This window comes from Scyliorhinus canicula, chromosome 3 (assembly GCF_902713615.1).
Source record: "Scyliorhinus canicula chromosome 3, sScyCan1.1, whole genome shotgun sequence".
Classification (NCBI taxonomy): Eukaryota; Metazoa; Chordata; class Chondrichthyes; order Carcharhiniformes; family Scyliorhinidae; genus Scyliorhinus; species Scyliorhinus canicula.
Genome location: NC_052148.1, coordinates 189,127,231 through 189,155,198, shown reverse-complemented (window position 1 = coordinate 189,155,198; position 27,968 = coordinate 189,127,231). Strand labels below are relative to the sequence as shown.

The 27,968-nt window shown below is 47.0% G+C and overlaps 1 protein-coding gene across 1 annotated transcript in view; it reads left to right on the top strand.

Moving 5' to 3' along the window:
* The window catches only part of naf1 (nuclear assembly factor 1 homolog (S. cerevisiae)), a 282,623-nt gene that overhangs the window by 209,368 nt on the left and 45,287 nt on the right, over positions 1–27,968 (top strand). The window lies entirely within an intron of this gene.

The following is a 27,968-nucleotide window of genomic DNA, read 5'->3' as shown; positions in this document are numbered from 1 at the left end:
GCTCCAACTGGAAACTTTTCAAACAGCGCCTCCAGCTGTACCTCGAAGCGAGGGACCTGGAAGCTGCCTCGGACGCACGGAAGATTGCTCTCTTCCTCTTCACAGCCGGTGACCACGCTCTGCACATTTACAACACGCTCACCTTCGATGAGGGGGAGGACAAATCGAAGTTCAAGACCATAATTCTGAAATTCGACCGCCACTGCGCAGTCGAGGTCAACGAGAGCTTCAAGAGATACATGTTTCAGCAGCGAATTCAGGGTGAGAACGAGCCTTTTCGGTCCTCCATTACCCACCTCCGCGTCCTTGCGCAGTTCTGCAACTACGGGTCCACCTCTGACTCCATGCTCCGTGACCAGATTGTTTTTGGTGTTCAATCTGAGCCCCTGCGCCAGCAGCTACTAAAAGTAAAGCAGCTCACTCTCTCCACGGCCATTGAGACCTGTGTACATCATGAACATGCCTCCACGCGCTACTCCTGCATCCAGGCTGCTGAAACGGTGCGGCAAGCCCCCTATGAGGCAGAACGGGTCCAAATGATTAAATCTTTTCAGGCTCTGGATCTGAACGATAGCGGCCATTTTGCGCGCTTTTTGCGGAGTCCCACGCTTAAACGCAGCGAGCGTGCTGACGTTACTGACCGCTTCGCGCTACGCTGGATCACCCCGCGCATGCGCGGTGGCGCGACAAACGTCCCGATGCTCCAGTTTAAGTTAGCATAATTTAGACCCACAGTCATCGTGTGTTAGTTAGTTAGAAGTAGTTAATAAAATTGAGTTGAACCATCATCAGTGTTGGAAGTGTCTGTTCATCTCTCAAGTCTACAGTAGCCAACACTTCAGAGGCCTCTTCCGGGATTACCTGGTTCGCCACACCTCGTGAGATCTAACAGGAGCTCCTGAGATGTCACCATCTAGATCATGCCCATTGTGGGCGGGATTAATATTTGACAAACTGCTTGTTGGAGTGAACAGCTCGTCTCACTCTAATATGCAGCTCGCTGAATCCACCCAAGTCATTGGGATCAAACCCCTTTGCCTGGGAGACCTTAGGCATGCGCTATACAGTACTGGTCCACACAAACGGGGACCAGGTGGAACGGCACCTTGATAGGTGGGGGGTGGGTCCCCCAGGGGTTCGGAGGCCCCCCAGGGGTTCGGAGACCCCTGGGTGCTTGGTCTACAGGCGACAGGGTGGCACCCTGGCAGTGCCATCTGGGTACCAGCCTGTGTGTAGTGGGAGTGTTGAGGGGTCGTCCCGGTGTTGTAGGTGCGGGGGGAGGGGGTTGTCCCAGGGGTGGGGGGGGGGGGGAGTCATCCCGGTGTTGAGGGTGGCGGCGGGGAGGAGTCGTCCCGGTGTTGGGGGTGGGGGGGGGGGGGGTCGTCCCGGTGTTTGGGGGGGGGGTCGTCCCGGTGTTTGGGGGGGGTCGTCCCGGTGTTTGGGGGGGGGGTCGTCCTGGTGTTGGGGCTGGGGGGGGTCGACCCGGTGTTGGGGGTGGGGTGGGGGTTCGACCCGGGGTGGGGGGAGGGGGGAGGGGTCATCCCAGTGGTGGGAGGGTCGTTCCGGGGTGGGGGGAGAGGTCATCCCGGTGTTGGGGTGGGGGGAGGGGTGTCCTGGTGTTGGGGTGGGGGGTGGGGTCGCCCCGGTGTTGGGGGTGGGGTCGCCCCGGTGTTGGGGTGGGGGGAGGGGCTGTCCCGGTGTTGGGGGTGGGGTGGAGGCATTGTCCCGCTGTTGGGGGTGGATTGCCCAGTGGTGGGTGGGTCGTCCAAGTGTTGGGGCTGGGGGGGTCGCCCCGGTGTTGGGGGTGGGGGGTGGGGTCGTCCCGGTGTTGGGGGTGGGGTCGCCCCGGTGTTGGGGGTGGGGTCGCCCCGGTGTTGGGGGTGGGGTCTATCCGGTGTTGGGGGTGGGAGGAGGGGTGTCCTGGTGTTGGGGTGGGGGGTGGGGTCGCCCCGGTGTTGGGGGTGGGGTCGCCCCGGTGTTGGGGGTGGGGTCGCCCCGGTGTTGGGGGTGGGGTCGCCCCAGTGTTGGGGTGGGGGGAGGGGCTGTCCCGGTGTTGGGGGTGGGGTGGAGACATTGTCCCGCTGTTGGGGGTGGATTGCCCAGTGGTGGGTGGGTCGTCCCGGTGTTGGGGCTGGGGGGGTCGCCCCGGTGTTGGGGGTGGGGGGAGGGGTCGTCCCGGTGTTGGGGGTGGGGTCTATCCGGTGTTGGGGGTGGGGTGATCCTGGTGGTGGGGGGAGGGGTCGCCCCGGTGTTGGGGGTGGGGGGAGGGGTCGCCCCGGTGTTGGGGGTGGGGGGAGGGGTCGTCTCGGGGGTGGGGGGTGAGGGGTCACCCCGGTGTTGGGGGTGGGAGGGAGGGGTCACCCCGGTGTTGGGGGTGGGAGGGAGGGGTCGCCCCGGTGTTGGGGGTGGGAGGGAGGGGTCGCCCCGGTGTTGGGGGGCGGGGTCGCCCCAGTGTTGGGGATGGGGGTTCATGATGTTGGGGTGCCATTTAAAAATGGTGTCTCGGTCTCCAGCACTGTGGGGCTTTGGCGAGCGGAGCTCTTCACTGCAGGAAACGGTGCTGAGTATGGACTTGGCAGGGCATTCCCTGCTGAGGCCCCGGATTGCGACAGAGTCCCGTTCGATAGCATGGTCTTTCTCATCACTGTGAACGCCTGGAAGCACCTGGGCCTCTGTTACAATTGTTAGATCGCGACCTTATTAAAAATTCTTGTGGTGGTCTGGTGGTGCAGTGGTTAGCACGGCTGCCTCTCGCTGCCAAAGACCCGGGTTCGATTTCGGCCCCGGGTCACTGTCCGTGTGGAGTTTGCACCTTCTATTCTCTGCCTTCTATGACCTAGCCAGTTCTGTATGCATCTTGCCAGCTCACCCCTGATCCCTTGTGACTTCACTTTTTGTACCAGTCTGCCATGAGGCACCTTGTCAAAGGCCTTACTGAAGTCCATATAGACAACATCCACTGCATCCTACCTGCATCAAATATCTTTGTGACCTGTTCGAAAAACTCTATCAAGTTAGTGAGACACAATCTCCCCTTCACAAAACCGTGCTGCCTCTCGCTAATATGTCCATTTGCTTCCAAATGGGAGTATATCCTCGGGGGGGGGGGGGGGGCACGGTTGCCTGGCCCGTGATCGGGGCCCACCGATCTCCGGGCGGGCCTGTGCCGTGGGGGCACTCGCCCCCATAAGCCAAAGATATGCAGGGTAAGTGGATTGGCCACGCTAAATTGCCCCTCAATTTGATATGAATTGGGTACTTTAAGTTTAGTTTTTAAAATTCTCGTCTTCCATGAAAAGCTAAATTCAGCTATATTAATATAACTGCAACAGCTTATCACTCCTTAATAAATTGAAACTTTTAAATGCAGAAAACACAATTGTATCAACTTATGGAAGATTTTAGGTGGGATTCTCTCGCAACAGGCCGGATGGCACGATGCCTGCACCAAGAGCGGCCCGAACCACTCCGGCATTGGGCCACCCAAAAGTTGCGGAATCATCCGCACTTCCGGGGGCTAGGCCGGCGGTGGAGGGGCTGGCACCGCGCCAACCGGCGCTGTAGGGCCGGCGCAAGTTGGCGCATGCACATTACTGCTGGCGTGTTCTGGCGCATGCACAAAACGGGTTAGGTGGATTGGCCATGCTAAATTGACCGTAGTGTCCTAAAAAGTAAGGTTAAGGGGGGGGTTGTTGGGTTACGGGTATAGGGTGGATACATGGGTTTGAGTAGGGTGATCATGGCTCGACACAACATCGAGGGCTGAAGGGCCTGTTCTGTGCTGTACTGTTCTATGTTCTAAAACCGCCGGCGTGTTTTTGCGCAAGCGCAGGGGGTTTCCTCTCCGTGTCAGCCATGGCGGAGCCCGACAGAGTCCTGGCACGGAGGGAAAGAGTGCCCCCCACGGCACAGGCCCGCCCGCAGATCGGTGGGCCCCGATCACGGGCCAGGCAACCATGGGGCCCCCTCGGGGGAGGACCCCCCCCCCCCCCCCCAAGGATATATTCCCATTTGGAAGCAAATGGACATATAGCGAGAGGCAGCACGATTTTGGGAAGGGGAGATTGTGTCTCACTAACTTGATAGAGTTTTTCGAACAGGTCACAAAGATGATTGATGCAGGTAGGATGCAGTGGATGTTATCTATATGGACTTCAGTAAGGCCTTTGACAAGGTGCTTCATGGCAGACTGGTACAAAAAGTGAAGTCACAAGGGATCGGGGTGAGCTGGCAAGATGCATACAGAACAGGCTAGGTCATAGAAGGCAGAGAATAGCAATGGAAGGATGCTTTTCTGATTAGAGGGCTGTGACTAGTAGTGTTCCGCAGGGACCTTTGCTGTTTGTAGTGTATATGTAAATGATTTGGAGGAAAATGTAACTGGTCTTATCAGTAAGTTTGCAGATGACACAAAGGTTGGTGGGATTGCGGATCGCGATGAGGACTGTCAGAGGATACAGCAGGATTTAGATCGTTTGGAGACTTGGGCGGAGAGATGGCAGATGGAGTTTAATCCGGACTAATGTGAGGTAATGCATTTTGGAAGGTCTAATGTAGCTAGGGAATATGCAGTGAATGGTAGAACCCTCAAGAGTATTGAAAGTCAGAGAGATCTAGGTGTACAGGTCCACAGGTCACTGAGAGGGACAACACAGGTGGCGAAGGTAGTCAAGAAGCATACAGCCGGGGCATTGAGTGTAAAAATTGGCAAGTCATGTTGCAGTTGTGTAGAACCTTAGTTAGGCCACACTTGGAGTATAGTGTTCAATTCTGGTCGCCACCAGAAGGATGTGGAGGCTTTCGAGAGGGTGCAGAAGAGATTTACCAGGATGTTGCCTGGTATGGAGGGCATTAGCTATGAGGAGCGGTTGAATAAACTCGGTTTGTTCTCACTGGAACGACGGAGGTTGAGGGGCGACCTGATAGAGGTCTATAAATTATGAGGGGCATAGACAGAGGTCTACAAAATTATTCACATCTGGAAGAAAATCGACTTATCAGTGATAGGCAGCATGGTTTTGTGCAGGGAAGGTCATGTCTTACAAACCTAATAGAATTCTTTGAGGAAGTGACAAAGTTAATTGATGAGGGAAGGGCTGTAGATGTCATATACATGGACTTTAGTAAGGCGTTTGATAAGGATTCCCATGGCAGGTTGATGGAAAAAGTGAAGTCGTATGGGGTTCAGGGTGTACTAGCTAGATGGATAAAGAACTGGCTGGGCAACAGGAGACAGAGTAGTGGTGGAAGGGAGTGTCTCAAAATGGAGATGGGTGACCAGTGGTGTTCCACAGGGATCCGTGCTCGGACCACTGTTGTTTGTGATCTACATAAATGACCTGGAGGAAGGTATAGGTGGTCTGATTAGCAAGTTTGCAGATGATACTAAGATTGGTGGAGTTGCAGATAGTGAAGAGGACTGTCAGAGAATACAACAAAATATAGATAGATTGGAGAGTTGGGGAGAGAAATGGCAGATGGAGTTCAATCCAGGCAAATGCGAGGTGATGCATTTTGGAAGATCAAATTCAAGAGTGGACTATATGGTCAATGGAAGAGTCCTGGGGAAAATTGATGTACAGAGAGATCTGGGAGTTTTGGTCCATTGTACCCTGAAGGTGGCAACGCAGATTGATAGAGTGGTCAAGAAGGCATACAGCATGCTTGCCTTCATCGGACAGGGTATTGAGTACAAGAGTTGGCAGGTCATGTTACAGTTGTATAGGACTTTGGTTCGGCCACATTTGGAATACTGCGTGCAGTTCTGGTCGCCACATTACCAGAAGGATGTGGATGCCTTGGAGAGGGTGCAGAGGAGGTTCACCAGGATGTTGCCTGGTATGGAGGGTGCTAGCTATGAAGAAAGGTTGAATAGATTAGGATTGTTTTCGTTGGAAAGACGGAGGTTGAGGGGGGACCTGATTGAGGTCTACAAAATTATGAGAGATATGGACAGGGTGGATAGCAACAAGCTTTTTCCAAGATTGGGGGTGTCAGTTACAAGGGGTCACGATTTCAAGGTGAGAGGGGGGAAGTTTAAGGGAGATATGCGTGGAAAGTTTTTTACGCAGAGGGTGGTGGGTGCCTGGAACGCTTTACCAGCGGAGGTGGTAGAGGCGGGCACGATAGCATCATTTAAGATGCACCTGGACAGGTATAAGAACGGGTGGGGAACAGAGAGAAGTAGACCTTGGAAAATAGGAGACATGTTTAGATAAAGTATCTGGATCGGCGTAGGCTGGGAGCGCCAAAGGGCCTGTTCCTGTGCTATAATTTTCTTTGTTCTTTGTTCTTTGCGAGGGGCAAGGTTTCGAGGAGATGTACGAGGCAAGTTTTTTTTTATACAGAGGGTAGTGGGTGCCTGGAACCCGCTGCTGGAGGAGGTGATGGAAGCAGGGACTATAGTGACATTTAAGGGGCACCTTGACAAATATATGAATAGGATGGGAATAGAGGGATACGGACCCAGGAAGTGTTGAGGATTTTAGTTTCGACGGGCAGCATGGTCGGCACAGGCTTGGAGGGCTGAAGGGCCTGTTCCTGTGCTGTACTTTTCTTTGTTCTTTGAGGACTCTGGTAGACGGCTGACAAGCCAGGTCCCACCGTGATGAACCATGCCCATTTCACACCGGTGGGACTGGCCGAAAACAGGCGGCCACTCGGTCCATCGGGGCCGGCAGGATTTCCGGGGTGGAGCTCTGCCAATGGCCCCCAACCGGCACAGCGTGATCCCCACTCCCGCACGAAAACTGCCGGTGGAGAATTCGGCAGCCGGCGTCGGAGCGCCGGGGCGGGATTCACGCCGCCTCCCTGCGATTCTAATCCTGCCCTTTATGTTTGTGGTTATGCAAGCGAGCTTGAATGGATGCTTGAACCATAACTCTACTTTGAAAATCTAGCAATATGTGCTTGGTTTACTGATTACACCCAAAGTATGGACTGTCTAATTATTACCTATTTTAAATAACATTAAAATTCAACACAAATAGCATTGACATAAGTTGAAGCACTGACGTTACATCCAATGTTGAATGAACATCATTTAAGTTACGTATTTATTAGCCTTTGATAGAGTGTCACAGATACAAATGTAATTTATGCAAATTGCTGTATCTGTTACTGAATACTTTGGTCTTAGATTGCATTTGCTGTTAATGAACTAGATAATAGTTGTCACCTGACTCTTGAATAGTTTTAATTAGTGAGTTTTTCAGTTTCTTTCTCCTGGAAACTAGGCAGTGCATCACATTTGTGACCATCATCTTCATTTATTGACTTATCAGCTATGAAACAAATATTGTGTTTCTCTGTTGCAAGAATAGATCTCACACTGTGCTAAGGCATGATATTAAATATTATCCACTTCCAAAGTGTCCTTTGTCAATTAAATCTGTACTTCTACTAACTTCACACGTGTGTAAATTATTTGTGCATTATTCTTTTCGCTGAAGCCTTCCGGCCAAATTTGCCTCTGCTCAATTATGCTGAAAATTCTCGGACAGTAGCTTTTTGCATCTCTTTGTCTGTTTTCATTTGGCTGCTTGACTGCTCTTTCTGCCACCTATTGCCACCAATGACTTTATGTCTGACTTTATTCCACTTGCTGGAGGAAGAATCAAGACAGTTTGTTTTTGTATTAATTTCATAGTGACTACAGCTCTCCCTTCTGTACTTGAGGCTCAATATCCCAAGAGTTATTTCTAAAATGTCAGTCATGATAGATGTATGTTTGAAATATTGGATGGTTGATTTTAATGTTGCCATGAGATCAGACCATCTATTCATTGTTTGCAACCTCCTGCAGCCTGGCCACAGCCCATGTTTTCCTCAAGGTATTTCTGCTGATGTATTGATCAATTTCTTGCTTTTTGGGCTTCTGAACCGTGCTGTGTCACATGTATTGACCTCATTGCACTGTACAAAATTATGTTCATTAGTGTAAATTGGCCATGGCCCATATTAGCCATGTATGCTTGCAGTGCAGCTTTTGATTGATATATAGTGAATGCAGCGAGGTTGTATGCTCATAGTTGAAGAACTCCATTATTTAAGACTGTTGTATTGTTTAGTTTATCAGTTAGTGAACTCGTTTTCTTACTTTGTGCTATTTTCCTAGCAATTCCAAACTCCTGTGGTGTCCCTCCCATACCAGCATTACTGGTGTCACCAGTTCATTCCTGCAGATAAACTACCAGTCAAACCCCTGGAGCTCCCTTTCTAACAGCACTGTGGGTGTACCTACACTACTGGGCTGCAGCAGTTCAAGAAGGCAGCTCTCCACCACCTCGAGAGCAACGAGGGATGGTCAATAAATGCTGGTCTACCCAGCGATGACCAAATCTCATGAAAGAATTTTATAAAAATGCCCAACTCAGACAGGTGGGGTGAAAAAAATACGAGCTAGTGGCTTTAAAGTTTTAAATATCCTTGTTATTTGAAAATCTGAAGGGATTATGCAGTATATGGAGAACTGACTTACACTCTGTTCATAATGTTAAGTTAATCGGGAGAATGATATCATTAAGCCTGAACAAACGGGAAGAGTCTTGACAGACAATGTTGATGTTGAGCATCTAAAAATTAATTTTAGAGAGAGCTTTAAAAATAGTTAAAATTCTGTCTTCATGTCTTTGGCACTTTTGGCATGTTCCATTCTTTTAAAATCTAGAAAAGCCTTCTTAGAAAAGTGAATATTTTATGAAGATTAATACAAATGCTGCTTCTTCACAATCTCATCCATTTCATTTCAAACCCTGGCTTTTCCGAACAGTAAAATGCCTCTCAAAATATATTATTTCACTATGACTGGGATATTGCCATATTACAGAGGAGGGTGAATTCAGAGGCAAAAGGCAATTATATTTAATCAGTCACACTGCACTTGGCTTCAGAGCACCAAGTATTTGACGTTCGATATCTGAAATTACCATTTGTATTCCCTGTTCTGCTCTGCAAAATTATTGGGTGCCAGTGTTCCCTACTGAATGATTTCCAAATTCAACTTGATGTATGCATTCCAGTTACTCTTTGTTTCCCTATTTTCTCATTACAGTAATTAGGTATAAATCTGTATTTTATCTATCATTGGTTTCCTTAATTATTTCCCATTTGTTTTGCATCTCTTGCCAAGCTTCATTGATTGATGGCCGCCTTTGTTCCTCCTTTAGTTTCTTATAAACTATATAAAATCTTGGAATAGAAACAGGAAAAGGGGTAACCCATTCGAGCCTGTCCACCATCTAGTGAAATCATGGCTGATCTGTGACTTAACTCCATGTACCTGTCTTTGGCCCATAACCATTAATATTTTAGCTGAACAAAAATCTATCCATCTCAGATTTAAAATTAACAACTGATTTAGCTTCAACTGCTATTTGTAGGAGGGAGTTAGAAACCTCTAACATCCTTTGAGTGAAGAAGTTTGTTTTAACATCTCTTTGAATGGTCCCTACTTGTTAGACTATGCCGCCTAGTTTTAGAATCTGCAACCAATGGAAATAGTTTATCTTTTTCTACTCTCCCTTTCCCTGTTAATATAGAATATAGAACAGTACAGCACAGTACAGGCCCTTCGGCCCCACAATGTTGTGCCCACAATTTATCCTAATCTAAGATTAACCTAACCTACACCCCTTCAATTTGCTGCTGTCCATGTGCATAAGTCCAAGAGTCGCATAAATATCCCTAATGACTCTGACTCCACCACCTCAGCCGGCACTGCATTCCACGCACCCACCACTCTGTGTAAAGAACCAACCTCTGATATCTCCCCTATACCTTCTTACAATTCTCTTAAAATTATGTTCCCTCGCGACAGCCATTTCTACCCTGGGGAAAAGTCTCTGGCTATCCACTCTATCCGTGCCTCTCATCACCTTGTACACCTCTATCAAGTCACCTGTCTTCCTTCTTCGCTCCAGTGAGAAAAACCCTAGCTCCCTCAACATTTCTTCATAAAGCATGCCCTCCAGTCCAGGCAGTATCCTGGTAAATCTCCTCTGCACCCTCTCCACATCCACATCCTTCCTATAATGAGGCGACCAGAACTGGACACAATATTCCAAGTGTGGTCTAACCAGGGTTTTATAAAGCTATAGCAAAGCCTCGTGGCTCTTAAACTCAATCCCCCTGTTAATGAAAGCCAGCACACCATGCGCCTTCTTAACAACCCTATCAACCTGGATGACAACTTTGAGGGACTTACGTACGTGGACCCCAAGATCCCTCTGTTTGTCCACACTTCGCGAATCCTGCCTTTAACCCTGCACTCATCATTCAAATTTGACTTTCCAAAATGAATCATTTCACATTTATCTAGGTTGAAATACATCTGCCACTTCTCAGCCCAGCTCTGCATCCTGTCAATGTCCTGTTGTAAACTGCAACAGCCTTCAACACTATCTACAACTCCACCAACCTTTGTGTCATCGGCAAACTTACTAACCCACCCTTCCACTTCCTCATCCAAGTCATTTCTAAAAACCACAAAGAGCAGAGGTCCCGGAATAGATCCCTGTGGAACACCACTAGTCACCGTTCTCCAAGCGGAATACTTTCCATCCACTACCACGCGAGCCAATTCTGTATCCAGACTGCCAGATTTCCCTGTATCCCATGCCCACTAACTTTCTGAATGAGCCTACCATGTGGAACCTTATCCATATACACCTCATCCACTGCTCGACCTTCATCAATGTGCCACGTCACATCCGCAAAGAATTTAATGAGGTTTGTGAGGCATGACCTGCCCCTCACAAAGCCATGCTGACTATCTTCAATCAAACTATGTTTTTCTAAATAATCATAAATCCTTTCTCTCAGGATCCTTTCCAGTATTTTTCTCACCACAGGTGTAAGGCTGACTGGTCTGTAATTCCCAGGAATTTCCCTATTCTCTTTCTTGAACAGGGGAACAACATTTGCCTCCCTTCAATCATCCAGTACTACTCCAAAGAAGAGTGAGGATGCAAAGATCATCGCCAGCGACTCAGCAATCTCCTCCCTTGGTTCCCGTAGTAACGTTCGGTTTCTCTCATCTGGCCATGGGGACTTATCTATCTTAATGCTTTTCAAAATTTCTCGCACATCCTCCTTCTTAATATCAACCTTTTTGAGCCTATTAACCTGGTTCATACTGTTCTCATGAGCAACACGGTCCCTCTCTCCAGTGAATACTGAAGCAAAATATTCATTTAGGGCGGACCTCCTCAGACTCTAGGCAGAAGTTCCCTCCACCAACCCTGATCGGCCCTACTCTCACTGATCATCCTCTTATTTCTCACATGAGTGTAGAACACCTTGAAGTTTTCCCTAATCCTTCCCACCACATGCCCCCTTCTGGCTCTCCTAAGTCCATTTTTGAGTTCCTTCCTGGCTACCTTGTAACCCTCTCGAGCCGTGCCAGATCCTTGCATCCTCGACCTTATGTAAGCTTCCTTCTTCCTCTTGACTAGAAGCTCCACTTCTCTTGTCATGCAAGACTCCTTCATCTTACCATTCCTTCCTTGTCTCAGTGGGGAAAAACTATCCAGCACTCGCAGCAAGCGCTCCTTAAACAATCCCCACATTACTGTTGTGCATTTTCCTGAGAACATCTGTCATCCAATTTATGCTCCTCAGCTCCTGTCTAATAGCAGTATAATTTCCCCTCCCCCAATTAAATACCTTCCCATACTGTATGTTCCTATCCCTCTCCATGACTATGGTAAAGGTCAAGGAATTGTGGTCACTGTCACCGAAATGCTGTCCCACCAAGACATCTGACACCTGGCCTGGTTCGTTGCCAAGTACCAAATCCAATATGGCCTCCCCCCTAGTCGGCCTATCTACATATTGAGTTAGGAATCCTTCCTGTACACACCTGACAAAATCTGCTCCATCCAAACCATATGCACTAAGGAGGTTCCAGTCAATATTAGGGAAGTTGAAATCACACATGGCAACAACTCTGTTACTTCTGCACCTTTCCAAGATCTGCCGCCAAATCTGTTCCTTCATCTCTTTGTTGCTATTGTGGGGTCTATAGAATAAAGTGACTGCTCCTTTCTTGTTTCTGACTTCCACCCATACTGACTCAGTAGACAGCCCCTCCTCGACTACCTCCTTTTCTGCAGCTGTGATGCAGTCTCTAATTAACAGTACCACTCTCCCTCCTCTTCTCCCTCACTGCCTATTTTTATTAAAACATCTAAACCCTGAAACATCTAACAACCATTCCTGCCCCTGTTAAATCCATGTCTCCGGAATGGCCACAACATCGTTATCCCAAGTACTGATGCATGTTCTAAGTTCGTCTCCCTTATTCCTACCACTCCTTGCATTGAAACAGACATACTTTAACTATTCCACTGAGTGCAACTTTGCCCTATCAACTGTCTATCCTTCCTCACAGACTCGCTGCATACTATTTCTACCCAGTCCTCTGATCCATAGCTCTGGTTCCCTTATCCCTGCCAAACTAGTTTAAACCCTCCCGAAGAGCTCGCGCAAATCTCCCACCCAGGATATTGGTGCCCCTCGAGTTTAACCTGTCCTTCATGTACAGGCCCCACTTTCTTGAATATCCTGAGTACTTTGATCAGATCACCCCTTCACCTTCTAAATTCTAGTGAAACCAGGTCTAATTTGAGTAATCTCTCCTCATTACGCAACACCTGAAATCCAGGTATAATTTCTGTAATTCGACGTTTCACTCCCTCCAAGGCCAAAATATCCTTTCTATGGTGTGGTGCCCAGACTGCTCACAGTACTCCCAAGTGGGGGCTAACCAGGGTTTTGTTATGCTACAGCATAACCCATGTGTCTTTATATTCCAATCCTCTAGATATACAGACTAGCATTCCATTAGCCTTTTTGATTATGTTCTACACTTGTTCCTGGCATTTTAAGGATCAATGCACCTGAACCCCCAAGTCTCTTTGGACGTCCATTGTACCTAACCTCTTTCTATTAGAAAGTACTCTGCTCCAGTATTTTTTGGTCTAAAATGGATAACCTCATACTTTCTTACATTAAATTCCATCTGCCACAATTTTGCCCATTCTAGTCTGTCAATATCTCCTTGCAATTTTGTTATGTCACCTAGATTGTATACGATGCCATCTAACTTTGTACTTTCCGTATATTTGGATATGACTTTGTGTCATCATCCATGTCGTTAATGAATAATGAGAATAATTGAGGTTTGAATCCTGTGGCACACAACTAGTCACCTGCTCTTCAATTTGAGCAATTAGCCATTATTCCCACGCTGTCACCCGCCACTGAACCAGTTTCCTGGCCACGGCAATAATTTGCCCTCAGCTCCGTGGTCTTCCACTTTTGTTAACAGTCTCTTGCATGAGACTTTATCAATGTCTTCTGGAAGTCCATACAAATAACATCCATTCCCCTGTCTACTACTTATTCACTTCTTCAAAAAATTCAGTAAGATTAGTCAGACATGACGTTCCCTTCTCGAATCCATGCTGGCTCTCCCTGATGAACCAAAAGTTTTCAAAGGGTTCAGTTACCTCATCCATGATTATAGACTCCAGCAACTTCCCCACCACAGATGTTGGGCTAACTGGTTTCTCCCCTTCACCTTTCTTAAAAAGTGTAGTGACATGTGCAATTTTCCAATCCAGAAGGACTACTCCTGAATCTAGGGAACACTGGAAAATTATAGTTTGTGCATCTACAATCTGCTCCCCTACTTCCTTTAGCACCCTTGGATGGAAATCATCTGGCCCTGGGGATTTGTCACTCTTTTTTAATGCCCATTAATTTCCTAGTTACTGATGCTGCACTTACGATTATTGTATTAAGTCCCTGTTGTCTATTAACTATTAAGGCACTTCCGGCAAGTTGTCTTACTTTTCTGCAGTAATCACTGAGGCTAAGTATTTGTAGACTCGTGATATGATGATGTGGAGAGGCCGGATTGGACTGGGATGGGCACTGTAAGAAGTCTTACAACACCAGGTTAATGTCCAACGGGTTTGTTTTGAATCACTTGCTTTCGGAGCGCAGCTCCTTCATCGGGTGAATGTGCTCTTGAGGAAGGAGCTGTGCTCCGAAAGCTAGTGATTCAAAACAAACCTGTTGGACTTTAACCTGGTGTTGTAAGACTTCTTATTGTGTCATAATGAGCAGTGAGTAATAAATAGTATTAAAATAGACTGATGCTACAGGCACCTGGTCAGCTCTCAACAAAGGCTAAGATACTGCCCTCCACAGCCTTCTTCCAGGTTTCTTGACCTGCCTTCTTGGCTGCCCATCTGCTTCTGTCTTTGTTCCCAAAAGAGGTTTTCTCTCTCTTTCTAAGCTCCGCCTAACCTTCAAACAAAGCTTCTCTCCTGAGTTGGTCAAACTTGATTATATTCCCTCTGATTGTGAGGCAAACACACCACAGCTCTACCTACCAACTTTGTTTCAACCAACACCACCCACACGGTCTTCCAGTGATCTGCTTTTCCCTCACCATTGTTTCCTCCCACTTGTTCCTTGGTCCTTGTTTGGAACTTTTTTTTTAGAACATAGAACATACAGTGCAGAAGGAGGTCATTCGGCCCATCGAGTCTGCACCGACCCACTTAAGACCTGCTGCAATTGACTAGTATTTTCTACTTCTGTTTTCCATTCCAGTGCCCGCAATAATTTGCTTTTACCCCTCATATGGTCTTTGGTCAATTCAATTGTTGAGCTATTTTCTCAAAAGGATATAAAATACGCTTCAACATCATTCTCATCAAATCCTGGCAAGGCTTGCATATATTTAAACATGTCCTGACTAGACTTTTGACGAGGAGATATTTCTTCTTCCCCAAAAACTTCCTCAGCTCCTGCCTTTGCGTCCAAAACTTTACATTGTTGCTCTCCTTCAGTCCAGTTTCACTCGCTCTTTCCTTTACTTCTGCCAATGCTAATCTCGCTCTTCTGCCAAATTTGCCCATTCCACCTCCGTCTTATTCCTTTCCATTTCCCTTTGAAAAGCCCTCTCTCTTCTCCTAATTTTTCTCTTTCCATTTCTCTCACCAACTCCATTTATACATAGAAACATAGAAGATAGGAGCAGAAGGAGGCCTTTTGGCCCTTCAAGCCTGCTCCGACATTCATCACGATCATGGCTGATCATCCAACTCAATAGCCTAATCCTGCTTTCTCCCCATAGCCTTTGATCCCATTCTCTCCAAGTGCTACAACCAGCCGCCTCTTGAATATATTCAAAGTTTTAGCATCAACTACTTCCTGGGGTAATGAATCCCACAGGCTCACCACTCTTTCTGTGAAGAAATGTCTTCTTAGCTCTGTCCGAAATGGTTTACCCTGAATCCTCAGGCTGTGACCCCTGGTTCTGGACACACGTATCATTGGTAACATCTTCCCTGCATCTACCCTGTCTAGTCCTGTTAGAATTTTATAAATCTCTATCATGGTGGTTAGCATAAATGCTTCACAGCTCCAGGGTCCCAGGTTCGATTCCCGGCTGGGTCACTGTCTGTGTGGAGTATGCACGTCCTCCCCCTGTGTGCGTGGGTTTCCTCCGGGTGCTCTGGTTTCCTCCCACAGTCCAAAGATGTGCGGGTTAGGTGGATTGGCCATGCTAAATTGCCCGTAGTGTCCTAATAAAAGTAAGGTTAAGGGGGGGTTGTTGGGTTACGGGTATAGGGTCGATACGTGGGTTTGAGTAGGGTGATTATGGCTCGGCACAACATTGAGGGCCGAAGGGCCTGTTCTGTGCTGTACTGTTCTATGTTCTAGATCTCCCCCCCCCCCCCCCCCCTCTCATTCTTCTGAACCCCAGCAAGAACAATCCCAACCTAGTCAATCTCTCCTCATATGACAGTCCCGCCATCCCTGGAATCAGTCTGGTGAACCTTTGCTGCACTCCCTCGAGAGCAAGAACATCCTTACTCAGAGGAGAACAAAACTGCACACAATACTCCCAAGTGTGGCCTCATCAAGGCACAATGCAATTGTAGCAACACACCCCTGCTTCAATACTCAAAACCTCTTGCATTGAAGGCCAACATACCATTCGCCTTCTTTACTGCCTGCTGCACCTGCATGCTTACCTTCAGCGAATGGTGCACAAGGACACCCGGGTCCCGCTGCACACCCCCATCTCCCAATTCACAACCATTCAGGTAATAATCTGCCTTCGTGTTTTTGCTTCCAAAATGAATAACCTCACACTTATCCAAATTATACTGCATCTGCCATTGGTTTGCCCACTCGCCCAACCTGTCCAAATCTTGCTGTAGGATCCCTGCATCCTCGTGACAATTCACGCTCCGACCTAATTTGGTATCATCTGCAAACTTTGAGATGTTACATTTTGTTCCCTCGTCCAAATCATTAATGCATATTGTGAGTGGTACCCCACTGGTTACTGCCTGCCAATTTGAAAAGGAGCCATTAATCCCTACTCTTTGTTTTCTCACTGCCAACCAGTTTTCTATCCATCTCAATACATGCGCTTTAATTTTGCACAATAATCTCTTATGCGGGACTTTGTCAAACGCCTTCTGAAAGCTTAAATATACCACATCGACTGGCTCCCCCTTGTCGACTGTACTGGTTACCACTTCAAAGAATTCCAACAGATTTGTCAAGCATGATTTTCCTTTCATAAATCCATGCTGACTCTGACTGATCCCGCCACTGCTTTCTATATGTTCCGCTATAAAGTCCTTGATAATGGATTCAAGCATTTTCCCCACTACCAATGTTACGCTTACTGGCCTATAATTCCCTGCTTTCTCTCTACCTCCCTTTTTGCATATTGGAGTGACGTGAGCTACCATCCAATCTGCAGGGACAGTTCCAGAGTCTATAAAATTCCGGAAGATGACCACCAATGCATCCACTATTTCCTGATCCACCTCCTTAAGCACTCTGGCATGCAGATTCTCAGGCCCTGGCTTCAATCCCATCAGTTTTCCCAGCACCATTTCTCTACTCATGTTGATCTCCCTCAGTTCTTCCCTCTCACTAAACCTTTCATTTTTCAACATTTCTGGGATCTGATTTGTGCCCTCATTTGTGAAGACAGAACCAAAGTATGTATTTAATTGCTCAGCCATTTCTTTGTCCCTTATTATGCATTCCCCTATTTCTGTCTGGGCCTACATTTCTCTTTACCAATCTCTTTCTCTTCACATATCTGTAGAAACTCGTAATGTCAGTCTTTATGTTCCCTGCAAGCTTCTGTTCGTACTGTACTTATCCCTTCTTACATAATCCGTTCATCCTTCTTTGTTGAATTCTAAACTGCTCCCAATCCTGAGACCTATTTTTCTTTGCCAATCTGTATGCTTCTTCCTTGTAGTGATACTATTTCTAATTTCCTTTGTAACTCCACTGACTTGCAATGTTTTGTACGCTGTAGTATAATCAGAAGAGAAGTTATCCAGGTATTCGGTGGCACTGTGGTTAGCACTGCCGACTCAGTGCCAGGATTCGATTCCGGCCTTCGGTGACTGTGTGGAGTTTGCATGTTCTCCTCATCTCTGCGTAGGTTTCCTCCCACAGTCCAAAGAAGTGCAGGTTTGGTGGGGTTACAGAGATGGGGCGGGAGAGTGCTCTTTCGGAGGGTGGGTACAGACCCGATGGGCAGAATGGCCTCCTGCACTGGAGGGTTTCGTGATAACTATTTATCAACTTGTTTGCAGGACAGTGGAACCAGAAGGGGTTGGTGACGACAAGCAGGATGATTAAAGCTATTGTCATCCTTTTTGTAACTAACTTTAAATTTGCATGAAATGATGCATGAGTAATTTGGATTTAAGGTGAATATTGATTGCCTCTCGGGGTTACACAACATAATAGGTAGCACTGTTGCCTCACAGCTCCAGGGTCCCAGGTTGGATTCCCGGCTTGGGTCACTGTTTGTGTGGAGTCTGCATATTCTCCCCATTTCTGCATGCTTTACTCTGGGTGCTCCGGTTCCCTCCCACAGGTCCCGAAAGATGTGCTGTCAGGTGAATTAGACATTCTGAATTCTCCCTCTGTGTACCCGAACAGGCGCCGGAATGAGGCGGCTAGCGGTTTTTCACAGTAACTTCATTGCAGTGTTAATGTAAGCCTACTTGTGACAATAAAGATTATTAATATAACTATCAATGAACTAACACCGATTGAACCTTCGCTCTCATATTTTTGACTGGGTATGTATAGAACTATTAATTGAAACAAATGGCTTTGTCCCAGCCTCCCTAGAAGAGGGATTAAATTCATTTTACTTTGTGCATTGTATGAAGTCGTTTTGGGGGTGCAGTACTTGGAAGGCCATGGCCCTTGCATTGAAAGATAATGTTGCCCTGGAGAAAAAGAAAGGGCAGACTTGACCACCATAAATCTCAAAAAGTGCTTTCCAGTCATTGAACTACTTTTGGAATGTAGCCACTCTTGTCAGAAATGCAGCAGCTAACTTGCTCACACCAAATTCCCACAAGCAACAATGCAATAATGATAAGTTAATTTGTTTTTGGGATAGGGGTGGCAAAGTGGTACAATGGTTAGCACTGCTGCCTCATGGCGCCAAGGACCCAAGTTCGATCCCGGCTCTGGGTCACTGCCTCAGTGAGTTTGCACATTCTCCCCGTGTCTGCGTGGGCCTCACCGCCACAACCCAAAGATGTGCAGGATAGGTGAATTGGCCATGCTAAATTACCCCTTAACAAAAAGAATTGGGTACTTTAAATTGATTTCAAAACGATGATATGTTTTTTGTGGTGTTGATTGTGGGATAAATCTTCGTCAACAGCTCCGCTGCTTCTTTCCAAAATCACTCCTGCCACAGAACAGAAGGCTATGAGGATCAGTTGCACATGTGCATCTGGTATGTGCTGTGGCTACACATACACAGATTTGTATGTTTATTCTTTCATGCAATATGGGTGTCGATGGCAAGGCCAGCATTTGTTGTCCATCTCTAATTGTCCTTGGCCTGAGTGAGTTGCCCAGTCCTTTGCTGTGGGTCTGGAGTCACAAGTAGGCCAGACCGCGTAAGGCTGGCAGATTTTCTTCCCTAGAGATTAGAATCATAGAATCCCTACAATACAGAAGGAGGCCATTCAGCCCATCGAGTCCACACAGTCTCTCTGAAAGATCACCCCAGCAAACCCATTTCCCCACCCTATCCCCATAACCCCACCAAACCTACGCATCTTTGCATACTAAGGGACAATCTAGTATGGCCAATCCCCTTAACCTACACATCTGTGGGAGGTAACCGGAGTTCCCGGAGGAAACCTAGACAGACACAGGGAGAAAGCCCAATCTCCACACAGACAGTCATCCAAAGCTGGAATTTAACCTGGGTCCTTGGTGCTGTCAGGCAGCAGCACTAACCACTGTGCCACCATGCTGCCCACTAGTGGGCCAGATGGGTTTTTGCGACAGTTGACAGTGCCAGATTTTTTTTATTGAATTGAAATTTCACCATCAGCCATGATGGAATTCTAACCCAGGTCTCCAAACCATTACTGGATCTGTATTACTAGTCCAGGCAATACCACTATGCCACCAACTCCCCATTTTATGTGGACTGTTTTGCTTGTGGGCCAGTTTAGTGTTGCAGAAAGGTCAATTTAATCCTGAACTTCAACCACTAAATTTTTTAAAACTTTTGATTTATTGGAATAAGTGAACAAGTTGGAAAGTCTTTGTGTCGGGAGTTCCTGAACAGTACAATTGGCTCAGTTGGTAAATGGTGTCAGCTTCTCCTCGGGTGATGGATGGGGTTCTCAATCCCAGAATCATGGTTTCAGGGGTGATGATTATTTTTATACTTAATATTTTGTTCAAAATATCTTTCTATTCATTTTTTTTAACCAATGGTGAAACTCTACAGTTAAGAACATATAGAACATAGAACGATACAGTGCAGTACAGACCCTTCGGCCCTCGATGTTGCACCGACATGGAAAAAAAAAACTAAGGCCATCTAACCTACACTATGCCCTTATCATCCATATGCTTATCCAATAAATTTTTAAATGCCCTCAATGTTGGCGAGTTCACTACTGTTGCAGGTAGGGCATTCCACGGCCTCACCACTCTTTGCGTAAAAAACCCACCTCTGACCTCTGTCCTATATCTATTACCCCTCAATTTAAGGCTATGTCCCCTCGTGCTAGCCACCTCCATCCGCGGGAGAAGGCTCTCGCTGTCCACCCTATCTAACCCTCTGATCATTTTGTATGCCTCTATTAAGTCACCTCTTAACCTTCTTCTCTCTAACGAAAACAACCTCAAGTCCATCAGCCTTTCCTCATAAGATTTTCCCTCCATACCAGGCAACATCCTGGTAAATCTCCTCTGCACCCGTTCCAAAGCTTCCACGTCCTTCCTATAATGAGGCGACCAGAACTGTACGCAATACTCCAAATGCGGCCGTACTAGAGTTTGGTACAGCTGCATCATGACCTCATGGCTCCGGAACTCAATCCCTCTACCAATAAAGGCTAACACACCATAGGCCTTCTTCACAACCCTATCAACCTGGGTGGCAACTTTCAGGGATCTATGTACATGGACACCGAGATCCCTCTGCTCATCCACACTACCAAGAATTTTACCATTAGCCAAATATTCCGCATTCCTGTTATTCTTTCCAAAGTGAATCACCTCACACTTCTCCACATTAAACTCCATTTGCCACCTCTCAGCCCAGCTCTGCAGCTTATCTATGTCCCTCTGTAACCTGCAACATCCTTCCGCACTGTCTACAACTCCACCGACTTTAGTGTCGTCTGCAAATTTACTCACCCATCCTTCTGCGCCCTCCTCTAGGTCATTTATAAAAATGACAAACAGCAACGGCCCCAGAACAGATCCTTGTGGTACGCCACTCGTAACTGAACTCCATTCTGAACATTTCCCATCAACTACCACTCTCTGTCTTCTTTCAACTAGCCAATTTCTGATCCACATCTCTAAATCACCCTCAATCCCCAGCCTCCGTATTTTCTGCAATAGCCGACCGTGGGGAACCTTATCAAACGCTTTACTGAAATCCATATACACCACATCAACTGCTCTACCCTCATCTACCTGTTCAGTCACCTTCTCAAAGAACTCGATAAGGTTTGTGAGGCATGACCTACCCTTCACAAAACCATGCTGACTATCCCTAATCATATTATTCCTATCTAGATGATTATAAATCGTATCTTTTATAATCCTCTCCAAGACTTTACCCACCACAGACGTTAGGCTCACCGGCCTATAGTTACCGGGGTTATCTCTACTCCCCTTCTTGAACAAAGGGACCACATTTGCTATCCTCCAGTCCTCTGGCACTATTCCTGTAGCCAATGATGACCTAAAAATCAAAGCCAAAGGCTCAGCAATCTCTTCCCTGGCTTCCCAGAGAATCCTAGGATAAATCCCATCCGGCCCCGGGGACTTATCTATTTTCACCTTGTCCAGAATTGCCAACACTTCTTCCCTACGCACCTCAATGCCATCTATTCTAATAGCCTGGGTCTCAGCATTCTCCTCCACAATATTATCTTTTTCTTGAGTGAATACTGACGAAAAGTATTCATTTAGTATCTCGCTTATCTCCTCAGCTTCCACACACAACTTCCCACCACTGTCCTTGACTGGCCCTACTCTTACCCTAGTCATTCTTTTATTCCTGACATACCTATAGAAAGCTTTTGGGTTTTCCTTGATCCTACCTGCCAAAGACTTCTCATGTCCCCTCCTTGCTCGTCTCAGCTCTCTCTTTAGATCCTTCCTCGCTTCCTTGTAACTATCAAGCGCCCCAACTGAAACTTCACGCCTCATCTTCACATAGGCCTCCTTCTTCCTCTTAACAAGAGATTCCACTTCTTTGGTAAACCACGGTTCCCTCGCTCGACCCCTTCCTCCCTGCCTGACTGGTACGTACTTATCAAGAACATGCAATAGCTGTTCCTTGAACAAGCTCCACATATCCAGTGTGCCCAACCCTTGCAGCCTACTTCTCCAACCAACACATCCTAAGTCATGTCTAATGGCATCATAATTTCCCTTCCCCCAGCTATAACTCTTGCTCTGCGGGGTATACTTATCCCTTTCCATCACTAACGTAAAGGTCACCGAATTGTGGTCACTGTCTCCAAAGTGTTCACCTACCTCCAGATCTAACACCTGGCCTGGTTCATTACCCAAAACCAAATCCAAAGTGGCCTCACCTCTTGTTGGCCTGTCAACATATTGTGTCAGAAAACCCTCCTGCACACATTGTACAAAGAACGACCCATCCAATGTACTCGAACTATATCTTTTCCAGTCAATATTAGGAAAGTTAAAGTCTCCCATAACAACTACCCTGTTACTTTCGCTCTTTTCCAGAATCATCTTCGCCATCCTTTCCTCTACATCTCTAGAACTATTAGGTGGCCTATAGAAAACTCCCAACAGGGTGACCTCTCCTTTCCTGTTTCTAACCTCAGCCCATACTACCTCGGAAGAAGAGTCCCCATCTTGCATCCTTTCTACCACCGTAATACTGTCCTTGACTAGCAGTGCCACACCTCCCCCTCTTTTGCCCCCTTCTCTGACCTTACTAAAGCACCTAAACCCCGGAACCTGCAACAACCATTCCTGTCCCTGCTCTATCCATGTCTCTGAAATGGCCACAACATCGAAGTCCCAGGTACCAACCCATGCTGCCAGTTCCCCTACCTTATTTCGTATACTCCTGGCATTGAAATAGACACACTTCAAACCACAGACCTGAACACTGCCGCCCTCCTGCGAAGTCAAAACTGTGCTCCTGACCTCTCTACTCTCAATCTCTCGCACCCCAAAACTACAATCCAGGTTCCCATGCCCCTGCTGAATTAGTTTAAACCCCCCCAAAGAGTACTAACAAATCTCCCCACCAGGATATTGGTGCCCCTCAGGTTCAGATGTAGACCATCCTGTCTATAGAGGTCCCACCTTCCCCAGAAAGAGCCCCAGTTATCCAGAAATCTGAATCCCTCCCGCCTGCACCATCCCTGTAGCCACATGTTTAATTGCTCTCTCTCCCTATTCCTCATCTCACTATCACGTGGCACGGGCAACAACCCAGAGATAACAACTCTGTTTGTTCTCGCTCTGAGCTTCCATCCTAGCTCCCTAAAGGCCTGCCTGACATCCTTGTCCCCTTTCCTACCTATGTCGTTAGTGCCAATGTGGACTACGACTTGGGGCTGCTCCCCCTCCCCCTTAAGGACCCGGAAAACACGATCCGAGACATCACGTACCCTTGCACCTGGGAGGCAACATACCAAACGTGAGTCTCTCTCGCTCCCACAAAATCTCCTATCTGTGCCCCTGACTATTGAGTCCCCAATTACTAATGTTCTACTCCTTTCCCCCCTTCCCTTCTGAGCAACAGGGACAGACTCCGTGCCAGAGGCCCGTACCCCATGGCTTACCCCTGGTAAGTCGTCCCCCCCACAAGTATCCAAAACGGTATACTTGTTACTCAGGGGAACGACCGCAGGGGGTCCCTGCACTGACTGCTTCTTCCCAGTCCCTCTTACAGTTACCCATCTATCTCCAGTCTTTGGTGTAACTACTTCCCTGAAGCTCCTATCTATGACCCCCTCTGCCTCCCGAATGATCCGAAGTTCATCCAGCTCAAGCTCCAGGTCCCTAACACGGTTTTTGAGGAGCTGGAGTTGGGTGCACTTCCCACAGATGAAATCAGCAGGGACACTGACGGCGTCCCTCACCTCAAACATTCTGCAGGAGGAGCATTGTACTGCCTTCCCTGACATCCCCTCTAGATTAAAAAAAAAACAAGAAAAAGAAAAAGAAAGGAAGAGCTTACCTGATATTACCTCAAACCCTGATCCCGCTGAAAGGTAAGCAAATTTAAAGGCACTCACTCACCTTCACGACAGGCCCCTGCTCCCGCTTCCCAACCACCGTGGGGTGGGGGGGTTGGTTAGAGGAGGAGGTAGGGTGGGAAACACTCACAAAGTGTTTCGGGTTTAACTGTCACTTGCCAACAGCCCCTCCACAAACCACCTTCAACTTAGGCTGACCGCACTGCACGTATGCAAATTTCCCCAGAACAGCTGATCAGTAGCTCTGCTCTGCTGCCCTCTGCTGGTTGCTTGCCTTTACTCAAACTCCTTGGGTCTTCTTCGCAGGTTCACCTTCAACTTAGGCTGACCGCACTGCACGTATGCAAATTTCCCCAGAACAGCTGATCAGTAGCTCTGCTCTGCTGCCCTCTGCTGGTTGCTTGCCTTTACTCAAACTCCTTGGGTCTTCTTCGCAGGTTCACCTTCAACTTAGGCTGACCGCACTGCACGTATGCAAATTTCCCCAGAACAGCTGATCAGTAGCTCTGCTCTGCTGCCCTCTGCTGGTTGCTTGCCTTTACTCAAACTCCTTGGGTCTTCTTCGCAGGTTCACCTTCAACTTAGGCTGACCGCACTGCACGTATGCAAATTTCCCCAGAACAGCTGATCAGTAGCTCTGCTCTGCTGCCCTCTGCTGGTTAATTTTGGTTTCCAAGACTGGCTCTCGCCCATACTAATTCGTTGCTGGTGAAGGAACTAACTATTTTTGCCATTACAAGAAACTGACTTAAAATAGTTGCTCTCTGAGTAGTTGCAATGATTTTGGTGCAAAGACCGTTCTAAGACAGCAGCTTGCAAAACAAAATGCATAATTCAGTGGTAAAGTAGAGCTGTACTGAAACGCATCTCTTTAAAATGCTTGGCGCTGTGCCAAGCATGTGTGCAGGAAATGCTCCCCTCCTGTGTTATGGCACAAATAAATGCAGCACTTTGAAATGCTGCAATGGCTACTTGTTTTATATGCCCAGCTCTGAGGAAAGAGTTTTGGTTTAAAATCTCATCCAAAAGATGATGCCTCTGACAGTGCAGCATTACCTCAGGACTGCACGAGGGTGTCAGCTTTGATCTTTACATTTAAATCCTGTAGTGGCACTTCAACCCACAACCTTCTGACTTGAGGCAAACTACCAACTGAACCATGGCTGACACTTTGTGTAGGAGAGGTAAAAATTCCGTGGGTACTGGATGTTTAACATAAAGTGCTGGCAAAACTCAGCAGGTGTATGACAGCATCTGTGGAAGGGGAGAAAGAGTCCAGTATGACTTCTCCTGAAAGCTGCCAGTCCTGCTGCATTTTTCCAGCACTTTGTTTTTATAACAAAGCAGAGGCCTTGGTCAAGTACAGATGCTTTTATGCTGATTGTGCCGGTTTCATGCGTTTTCACTGGAAAGTCCAGCTGCACAGTTGCTGACTGGGTTTTTGTGGTGTTTTCCACCATTCTGCTGGTTTGCCAGTCTCTGTAAGCTTTAGGGAATCCATTGTTATGAGGAAGCAGTAGCATCAGTGAATGATTGGAAAGCTATGTTTTAAGTGCCTTAGATACACATTTTAAAAATACATTTGGGTACATGCCTTGCTGGCTAGGCCAGCATTTATTGCCCATCCCTATTTGTCCTTGAGGAGGTGGTGGTGAGCTGCCTTCGTAAACCACGGCAGGCCCTGAGATGTAGGTACACCCACTGTACTGTTTGGGGAGGGAGTTGCAGATTTTGACACACTGACTGAAAGAATGGTGATATAGATCCAAGTCAAGACATTGAGTGGCTTGGAGGGAACTTGCACTTGGTGGTGTTCCCACGTATCTACTGTCCTTGTCCTGTAACGGTTGAGGGTTTGGAAGGTGCTGTCTGAGGAGCCTTGATTAATTCTTGCAATGCATCTTGCAGATGGTACACTACTGCCAGTGTGCATCAGTGCATCATATTGGCAGCATAGTGACACTGGTTAGCACCAGGGACCCGGGTTCAATTCCCACCACAGGTGACTGTGTGTGTGTGTGTGTGGAGTTTATACGTTCTCCCTGTGTCTGTGTGGGTTTCCTCCGGGTGCTCTGTTTTCCTCTCTCAGTCCAAAAATGTGCAGGTTAGGTGGGATTGGCCATGCAAAATTGGCCCTAAGTGGAGTTACGGAGATGGTATGTGATTTGGGCCTCGGTAGGGTGCTCTTTCAGAGGGTCGGTGTAGCTCGATGGGCCAAATGGCCTCCTTCTGCACGAGAGATTCTATGAGTTGGAAGGAGTGAATATTTATGGGTGTCAATCAAGTGGGTTGCTTTGGTCTGGATTGTGTTAGAGTTTCTTGAGTGTTGAAGCTGTTCTCTTCCAGGAAAATGGAGAGTATTCCGTACAATCCTGACTTATGCCTTGTAGATGGAAGACAAACTTGGACAGGAGGGGTGGGGGGGAGGTGTCAAGAGGTGAGAAAGCTGCAGTTTCAAAGGCATAGTGCTGAGGGAGCAGATGTTAGGAAAGGGAAAGTGTTCCTGCATTGATTCTTCACTGAACTGCCCCAACTGCTCATCATTTATCAGGCAAAGCAGTTCAGGGTGAGGAGACCACTTCAGTTTAAAAAGTCTGAACAGGAAGATGCTGTTGAACAGAGGGCTGCCTGAGATCACAATGCCAAGGGTGGCCCAGGGCTTGGAGAGGCAGTCCAGACAAGGGATCCCCATCCTGGGGGAATATTCCAAGCCAAGGCCTCACCCACAGCCCGGGCTGCCAGTGCCTGTGGGGTAGCCTGCCACGCAGCTTGACAGTGGCAGAGGGACACATTAGTAATGGGATGAACCCAAAGATCTCTCTTGGGGTCCATCACACCAGGCTGGGGTGTCAATGCCTTGGTGCCAGGGACAGTGCACTGTTGCCAATGCAAGGGGGCGGAGACTGAAGGGGGGGGGGGGGCTGGTGGAGTCGGATCACCCTCATAAGTTTGTGATGGGATGGGAGTGGAGACGAGGTAGGGGTTACCCGGTCTTCCCATGGTTGGGGGGGGGGGGGGGGGGGCAGTAGCACTTGAAGTCTGGAATAGACAATCTCACCCATTATGCAAAGATGAGATTGTAATCAACTAAATAGGCCTGGGGGTCTTTCCTGCTCTTAAAGATATGTTATTTGGTAAATTAAAACACAAGTTAAACTGGTTGTGGCTGAAAATGCAAACTTCAATATTAAATTTGCTCTGTTATAATGATGACCAAGGACTGCAAGGTCATTACCAAGAAAGACTGAACAGAGAAAAGAGAAGGTAGAGGGACTGATCAAAATTATGTAGGGGGTTTGATCAGATAAATGTAAATTAGATGTTTCCACTTGTGAGGGAAGTCTGAAATGAGGAATTCAAAAATCCAACTGAGGAAATTAGGAGAAATAACTTTAGGAAAAGTGAGATTACAGAACTTTGGTATAGTCGAGACAATTAGCTGAAATGAATTCTAAACGAAGGCAGGTAAGTATGAGGAAGAAAAAAATTCAAGGATATGCTAAAATGTATTAATCAAGTAGAGCAAGAGGAAGCACATGTTGAGCATGGACCAGTTAAGTTGAATGGCCTGAATGGTAAGATAAAAATTGTTTGCATGTATTGCAAAGGACTGCCAAGCTTCTACAATTTAGTTTGATGTGGAAATTTATTTTTCGGCAAAACTAATGAAAGCAATATTAGAAAGCAGTCAGGTTGATTATTGCCAGTTGTTTTGGCATATAATAGATTTCTTTCCCCCTCCAGCTTTGTGAAGCAGCATCATTGTGTAAACGCAGTTTCTTAAGCCTATTTGTAGTGCAGCAGAACGCTATGAATTGTTTAATGTTTGCTCGAAAAAACCTTGTTTGCTTAAATTTGTTGTTTTTTTGTCTCATGTTCCATTGCACAAATTTAGATTGTAAGCTCCTTTAATAATCACTGGGATTTATTTTTTGGGGAACCTTGTTAGGCTGTCGACACACATTACCATATGTCAGTGATACAATAGTTTCAAGCTAGTTTTTCTTTTCTGTAAGGCAGTGTTGCAGTTGAATTTGCTGCATAATTAATTGTGTATCGAATTAGGAATTAATGTGCTTAAAAATTCTATCTTTGGAAGAGTTTAATTATGGATAGTCCTATCATAGAACCAGGCCTTTTGACATTTTA